Source organism: Triticum dicoccoides, chromosome 5B (genome assembly GCF_002162155.2).
Source record: "Triticum dicoccoides isolate Atlit2015 ecotype Zavitan chromosome 5B, WEW_v2.0, whole genome shotgun sequence".
Lineage (NCBI taxonomy): Eukaryota > Viridiplantae > Streptophyta > Magnoliopsida > Poales > Poaceae > Triticum > Triticum dicoccoides.
Genome location: NC_041389.1, coordinates 499,049,112 through 499,056,302, shown reverse-complemented (window position 1 = coordinate 499,056,302; position 7,191 = coordinate 499,049,112).

Below are 7,191 nucleotides of genomic sequence, written 5' to 3'. Positions count from 1 at the left end.
GAGCAGAGGAGGAGGAGGGGGTCCAGAGCGAGGGGGGGATCAGGGGGGTGTCGTGGCGTCTCCACGCGCGGACAGGCTCGAAGAGGAGGCCTCCAGCGCGAAGCAGGAGGTGGCCGGCGTCGACGCGCGTGCGTCGAGCACGCAGCTGCTTCGGGGCGAGGGGGAGGAAGATGACTGGCAGCTGGGCCGCACGGTAATGGGCCGCGCAGGTGGGCTGGTATCCCTGGTGGGCTTCAAGGTAAGTCCAGGTACTATCTCTCTCTCTCTGTTGTTTCCATTTTCTATTTTCTGTAATTGTGTTTGGCTTTAATAAAATGATAGGGCATTTCAAAAAATCATGAAACTGCTCAATGTCACTGTTTGGAATATTTCCAACAGCAAACATTTCAGTTTGTGATTATTTGAGCATTTAAAATATTATGTAGCAATTAAATGCCCAAATGCAAATACCATATGATTTAATTCAAAAATCCAGAATGGCCTAAAAATATGTGCATCATTTTTGGCAGAGGTTTTCACCTTTACCAGAAATCATGAACATTTTCAGAGGGCATTTTGGGTTTATTGAAAAAGATTTTATTTTGACCCTAGTTGAATTCATTAGCTGCTAGGGTTTATCAGCCCCCATTTCAAGTTTCATAAAATTTAAACATGATGCAACACATGACTAGCTAGCCCAGAGCATACCAGAACTAGGGGTGTGACAGGCGCAACCCCTCTTTCCCTCTCCCTCTCCCTCTCTTTTCTTCCCCCTTCCTCCTTCCTAGTTGGACTAGGAAAGGGGAGTCCTACTCCCACTAGGAGGAGGACTCCCCCCTCCTTGGCGCGCCCCCTAGGGCCGGCCGGCCTCCCCCCTTGCTCCTTTATATACGGGGGCAGGGGGGCACCCCATGACACACAAGTTGATCTTCGTGATCATTCCTTAGCCATGTATGGTGCCCCCCTCCACCATATTCCACCTCGGTCATATCGTTGCGGTGCTTAGGCGAAGCCCCGCGTTGGTAGAACATCATCATCGACACCACGCCGTCGTACTGACGGAACTCATCTCTGACACCCTGCTGGATCGGAGTCCGGGGATCGTTATCGAGCTGAACGTGTGCTGAACTCGGAGGTGCCGTATGTTCGGTGCTTGGATCGGACGGATCGTGAAGACGTACGACTACATCAACCGCGTTTTCATAACGCTTTCGCTTACGGTCTACGAGGGTACGTGGACAACACTCTCCCCTCTCGTTGCTATGCATCACCATGATCTTGCGTGTGCGTAGGAATTTTTTTGAAATTACTACGTTCCCCAACAGTGGCATCCGAGCCTGGTTTTATGCGTAGATGTCATATGCACGAGTTGAACACAAGTGAGTTGTGGGCGATATAAGTCATACTGCTTACCAGCATGTCATACTTTGGTTCAGCGGTATTGTGAGATGAAGCGGCCCGGACCGACATTACGCGTACGCTTACGCGAGACTGGTTTCACCGTTACGAGCACTCGTGCTTAAAGGTGACTGGCGGGTGTCTGCCTCTCTCACTTTAGTTGAACCGAGTGTGGCTACGCCCGGTCCTTGCGAAGGTTAAAACAGCACCAACTTGACAAACTATCGTTGTGGTTTTGATGCGTAGGTAAGAACGGTTCTTGCTAAGCCCGTAGCAGCCACGTAAAATTTGCAACAACAAAGTAGAGGACGTCTAACTTGTTTTTGCAGGGCATGTTCTGATGTGATATGGTCAAGACGTGATGCTATATTTTATTGTATGAGATGATCATGTTTTGTAACCGAAGTTATCGGCAACTGGCAGGAGCCATATGGTTGTCGCTTTATTGTATGAAATGCAAACGCCCTGTAATTGCTTTACTTTATCACTAAGCGGTAGCGATAGTCGTAGAAGCAATAGATGGCGTAACGACAATGATGCTACGATGGAGATCAAGCTGTCGCGCCGGTGACGATGGTGATCACGACGGTGCTTCGGAGATGGAGATCACAAGCACAAGATGATGATGGCCATATCATATCACTTATATTGATTGCATGTGATGTTTATCTTTTATGCATCTTATCTTGCTTTGTTTAACGGTAGCATTATAAGATGATCTCTCACTAAATTTCAAGATAAAAGTGTTCTCCCTAAGTATGCACCGTTGCCAAAGTTCGTCGTGCCCAGACACCACGTGATTATCGGGTGTGATAAGCTCTACGTCCATCTACAATGGGTGCAAGCCAGTTTTGCACACACAGAATACTCAGGTTAAACTTGACGAGCCTAGCATATGCAGATATGGCCTCGGAACACTAAGACCGAAAGGTCGAGCGTGAATCATATAGTGGATATGATCAACATAATGATGTTCACCATTGAAAACTACTCCATTTCACGTGATGATCGGTTATGGTTTAGTTGACTTGGATCACGTGATCACTTAAAGGATTAGAGAGATGTCTTTCTAAGTGGGAGTTCTTATATAATATGATTAATTGAACTTCAATTTATCATGAACTTAGTACCTGATAGTATCTTGCTTGTCTATGTTGATTGTAGATAGATGGCTTGTGATGTTGTTCCGTTGAATTTTAACGCGTTCCTTGAGAAAGCTAAGTTGAAAGATGATGGTAGCAATTACACGGACTGGGTCCGTAACTTGAGGATTATCCTCATTGCTGCACAGAAGAATTACGTCCTGGAAGCACCGCTGGGTGCCACGCCTGCTGCAGGAGCAACACCAGATGTTGTGAACGTCTGGCAGAGCAAAGCTGATGACTACTCGATAGTTCAGTGTGCCATGCTTTACGGCTTAGAACCGGGACTTCAACGACGTTTTGAATGTCATGGAGCATATGAGATGTTCCAGGAGTTGAAGTTAATATTTCAAGCAAATGCCCGGATTGAGAGATATGAAGTCTCCAATAAGTTCTATAGCTGCAAGATGGAGGAGAATAGTTCTGTCAGTGAGCATATACTCAAGATGTCTGGGTATAATAATCACTTGATTCAACTGGGAGTTAATCTTCCGGATGATAGCGTCATTGACAGAATTCTCCAATCACTGCCACCAAGCTACAAAAGCTTTGTGATGAACTATAATATGCAAGGAATGGAAAAGACAATTCCCGAGCTCTTCGCAATGCTAAAGGCTGCGGAGGTAGAAATCAAGAAGGAGCATCAAGTGTTGATGGTCAACAAGACCACTAGTTTCAAGAAAAAGGGCAAAGAGAAAAAGAAGGGGAACTTCAAGAAGAATAGCAAGCAAGTTGCTGCTCAGGAGAAGAAACCCAAGTCTGGACCTAAGCCTGAAACTGAGTGCTTCTACTGCAAGCAAACTAGTCACTGGAAGCGGAACTGCCCCAAGTTTTTGGCGGATAAGAAGGATGGCAAGGTGAACAAAGGTATATGTGATATACATGTTATTGATGTGTACCTTACTAGAGCTTGTAGTAGCACCTGGGTATTTGATACTGGTTCCGTTGCTAATATTTGCAACTCGAAACAGTGACTACAGATTAAGCGAACACTGGTCAAGGACGAGGTTAAGATGCGCGTGGAAAATGGTTCCAAAGTTGATGTGATCATGGTCGGCACGCTACCTCTACATCTACCTTCGGGATTAGTATTAGACCTAAATACTTGTTATTTGGTTCCAGCGTTGAGCATGAACATTATATCTAGATCTTGTTTGATGCGAGACAGTTATTCATTTAAATCAGAGAATAATGGTTGTTCTATTTATATGAGTAATATCTTTTATGGTCATGCACCCTTGAAGAGTGGTCTATTTTTGTTGAATCTTGATAGTAGTGATACACATATTCATAATGTTGAAACCAAAAGATGCAGAGTTGATAATGATAGTGGACCTTATTTGTGGCACTGCCGTTTAGGTCATATCGGTGTAAAGCGGATGAAGAAACTCCATACTGATGGACTTTTGGAACCACTTGATTATGAATCACTTGGTACTTGCGAACCGTGCCTTATGGGCAAGATGACTAAAACGCCGTTCTCCGGTACAATGGAGAGAGCAACAGATTTATTGGAAATCATACATACAGATATGTTGTCCAATGAATGTTGAGGCTCATGGCGGATATCGTTATTTTCTCACCTTCTGTGACACTCCAAAATTTTTGGTGGTTTGTTTTTCAAGAGAGCCTTGCTTGGTTTGAAAGAAGGTCATTTAAAACCCTTACTAAAAACCATCTTCTAAGTTTGCCCTCTCAAAAATCCTTTTTCTGGTTTTGGTTTCATTTGAAATGAAAAGCCCCCTTTTCTTTTGGGTTTTCATTTGGTTTTGATCCCTTCCAAATTTTTGCCATGCCACCCATGGTAAAATTTTCCCAAAACAATTCCTCCCACTTTAGTTCAACCCTATCTTTCTGTCCAAACTAATAAAATCCATTTTTGGGATTTTATTCCAATTATTTCTCCTCCCAAAATAATTCTGTCTTCTTTTTTAAACCTAGGTGGATTACAAAGCAAGTACCCTAATGCTCTTGATTTTTGATCTCAACTCAACACCCCTGGATAGTCCCTTGAACCCACAACCCAGAACCATCTTGATCCACTCTTCTCCTGTTCAAATATTTCAAATTACACTCACTGCAAGTTTGGACCAGATTTGCCAAATTTGGTGAAATTCATATATATACCTCTCCAAAAATTCCACAAATATTCAGGCAGCCTCTAGGTGCAATGAGAGTCCCCTCCACCAAAAACCAGCTCAAGGAAAAATCCCTACATACCTGGAACATTCTGTCGAACACCTTGCATGCACTGTTCTAGCCACATTTAGAAAAAATCATATATTCCGTGTCTTTTTCCTTCGTCAGAATTCAGTCACGCGTCGACAGTGCACTCTGGCACGTTGTGCACGGCCCCTTCCCCCTGGACAGCACCCCGCACGCGCACTTGGCGCCTTCCTGGCGTCGGTGGCGCCCTGGCCCGCCTGCGCCGGCGTGTCCTGCGGCGGCCGTAGTGCCGTAGCGGCCGACAGAAAGCAGAACGGTGGCTCAACGCCGTTCGGCGCCACCCAAGCGACCTGGTGGCTCCGCGTGGCCACCTCCTTGCCAGCGCACGCATGCAGCACCGTCGCCGTGGTGCGGCACGCGCAGAGCGCGCTTCCTGCCGCCGACGGGCCCGCGCAGCCCCGTTCCGCTGAGCTCCCCCTAAACCTCCGTATCCCGACGCACTTAGCACCAAAATGGAGTCAGTGGACCCGCACAACGGCGCTCAACCTCTAAACCACCCTGATCAATGCCCTGTGCCGCCGTAAACTTTGCCGGAGAATCCCGTTCTCGGCCACCACCTCGGACCGCCTATATAAAGGGCTCCCGAGCTCGCCCTCGAGCACACACCCCTTTGCACCTCACCAGCACCCTGCCAGGCCACCAGGGGACCCCGAGGAGGTCCTCTTCCCCAGCTCCGGCTGCCCCGTTCCGTCTCGGCCTCCACCACGATTCACTCCGGTGAGGCCATCTCCGGTGCCCAAATCACGTCAACGACCCCCTCATGCTACCGCAAGTCTAACCCACTCCTCAATTTCATCTCCGCAGCAACCTCCGACGAGACCCTCGACTGCCCGAACCGCCATCCGCCGGAGCTAGGGCCGCCGTCGACACAGTGCTCACCGGCGACCACCACCACCACCCACAGACGCGGAACAGTGCACTGATCTCGAAGGTACACTCCGATCACCTTGCCTCGCCGTGGATCACCACCGGCGACCACCGCACCTCTCGGGCGCCGTCGCACTCTGTTCCTCTGTTTGAACTTTCAAACCCGACAGGTGGGGCCCGCCTGTCAGCCTCACAGCCGTTGTTTTTATTTTGCTTAAACGAAACGTTATCTATACTTTTCCGCAGAACCCCCTGGAAGTTTTCTGTTTCATTACAGATGAGTCCTTGGGTTAAAACACTTATAACTTTTTAACAGAAGGGAATTTTTGAGTGATTCTTCTTCTGTTCTCTTTAGATTTTTGTCTAGTTTTTTATCATATTTATTTGAAAAATATTTGGAACACTTTTCTGTACACTCACGGTATTTACGTTACATGCGTATTTTTCTTTATACCGTAGATACCGGATGAGGTGACAGAGCGGCAAACTTCGCACAGTTAGACTCCGACTACTCCGAACCAGGCAAGCATGTTTGAACTCTTGATATGATGAGTGTTTTTGCATGTTTGCATTTTAGTATAGTCATGGCATGTTTATGAACATCACTTTGCATGATATATCTCATGCACATAATCGAAAAATATGTTTTCGGAAAGCATTATGTTGTTGGATACATATTTGCAAAGCCATGTGTTGGTATGAGGATGGGTAAGATGGTAGTGTTGTGACATGCCAGTCTTATGCCGGATTATTTGACTTCCGTGTCATCATGACACCATTCACATTCCCATTCATTCAACCCTATACTGTCACATGTTTTCCGAAAGGAATATGGCATAGTAAGTTGCAAATCGTTTTCCTGGTACACACCAAGTGGAGAGGCCGGGATGAGGGTTCCATGGCCCTGGATTAAAGCCCGTCATCCGGTCAGGGGGCATGGGTGTTTCCGGTTGGGACCGAGAGGGGGGCACCCCTTAGAGCGCGCGTAAAGAAATTTGATCCCATGCTATTCGAGGTTGTGGCCTCCCCGTCTCAAAGTTTTTCTTGGACGTTGGCCAGGGTGATTCCTGGCAACGTGAGGTGAAATGGGTGTGTACTAGTTAAATGTGTTTCTACCGAAAAACCATAAACGGAACTAGTCCTTCGTGACTACGGAAATCCGTTGGCTGTGTTCAGTTCTTCCAAACTCTGCAGAGTCTCAACCTTTCGATTATCTTGTACTTTGTTCGAGTACTATAACTATCTTATCTTGTCAGGTATCAGCCTCAGTGACAAAACTCTGGTGGGATTTATGTGTGATAAATCCGGTTAAAAGATTATTCTTGTGGATGGACTAATTATTATTTACTTTTATTATAAGCCCTGTCTGCGATGTTGCTCAGACGTCCGACGGTGGTGGACCTGTTATTTACTTTTGTTATAAGCCCTGTCTGTGATGTCGCCCAGACGTCCGACGGTGGTATTTCTTTTAAAGCCCTGTCTGTGATGTCGCCCAGACGTCCGAATGCGGTATTTCTTTTAAAGCCCTTTCTGTGATGTCGCCCAGACGTCCGACTGTGGCCATTCTTTTAAAGCCCTG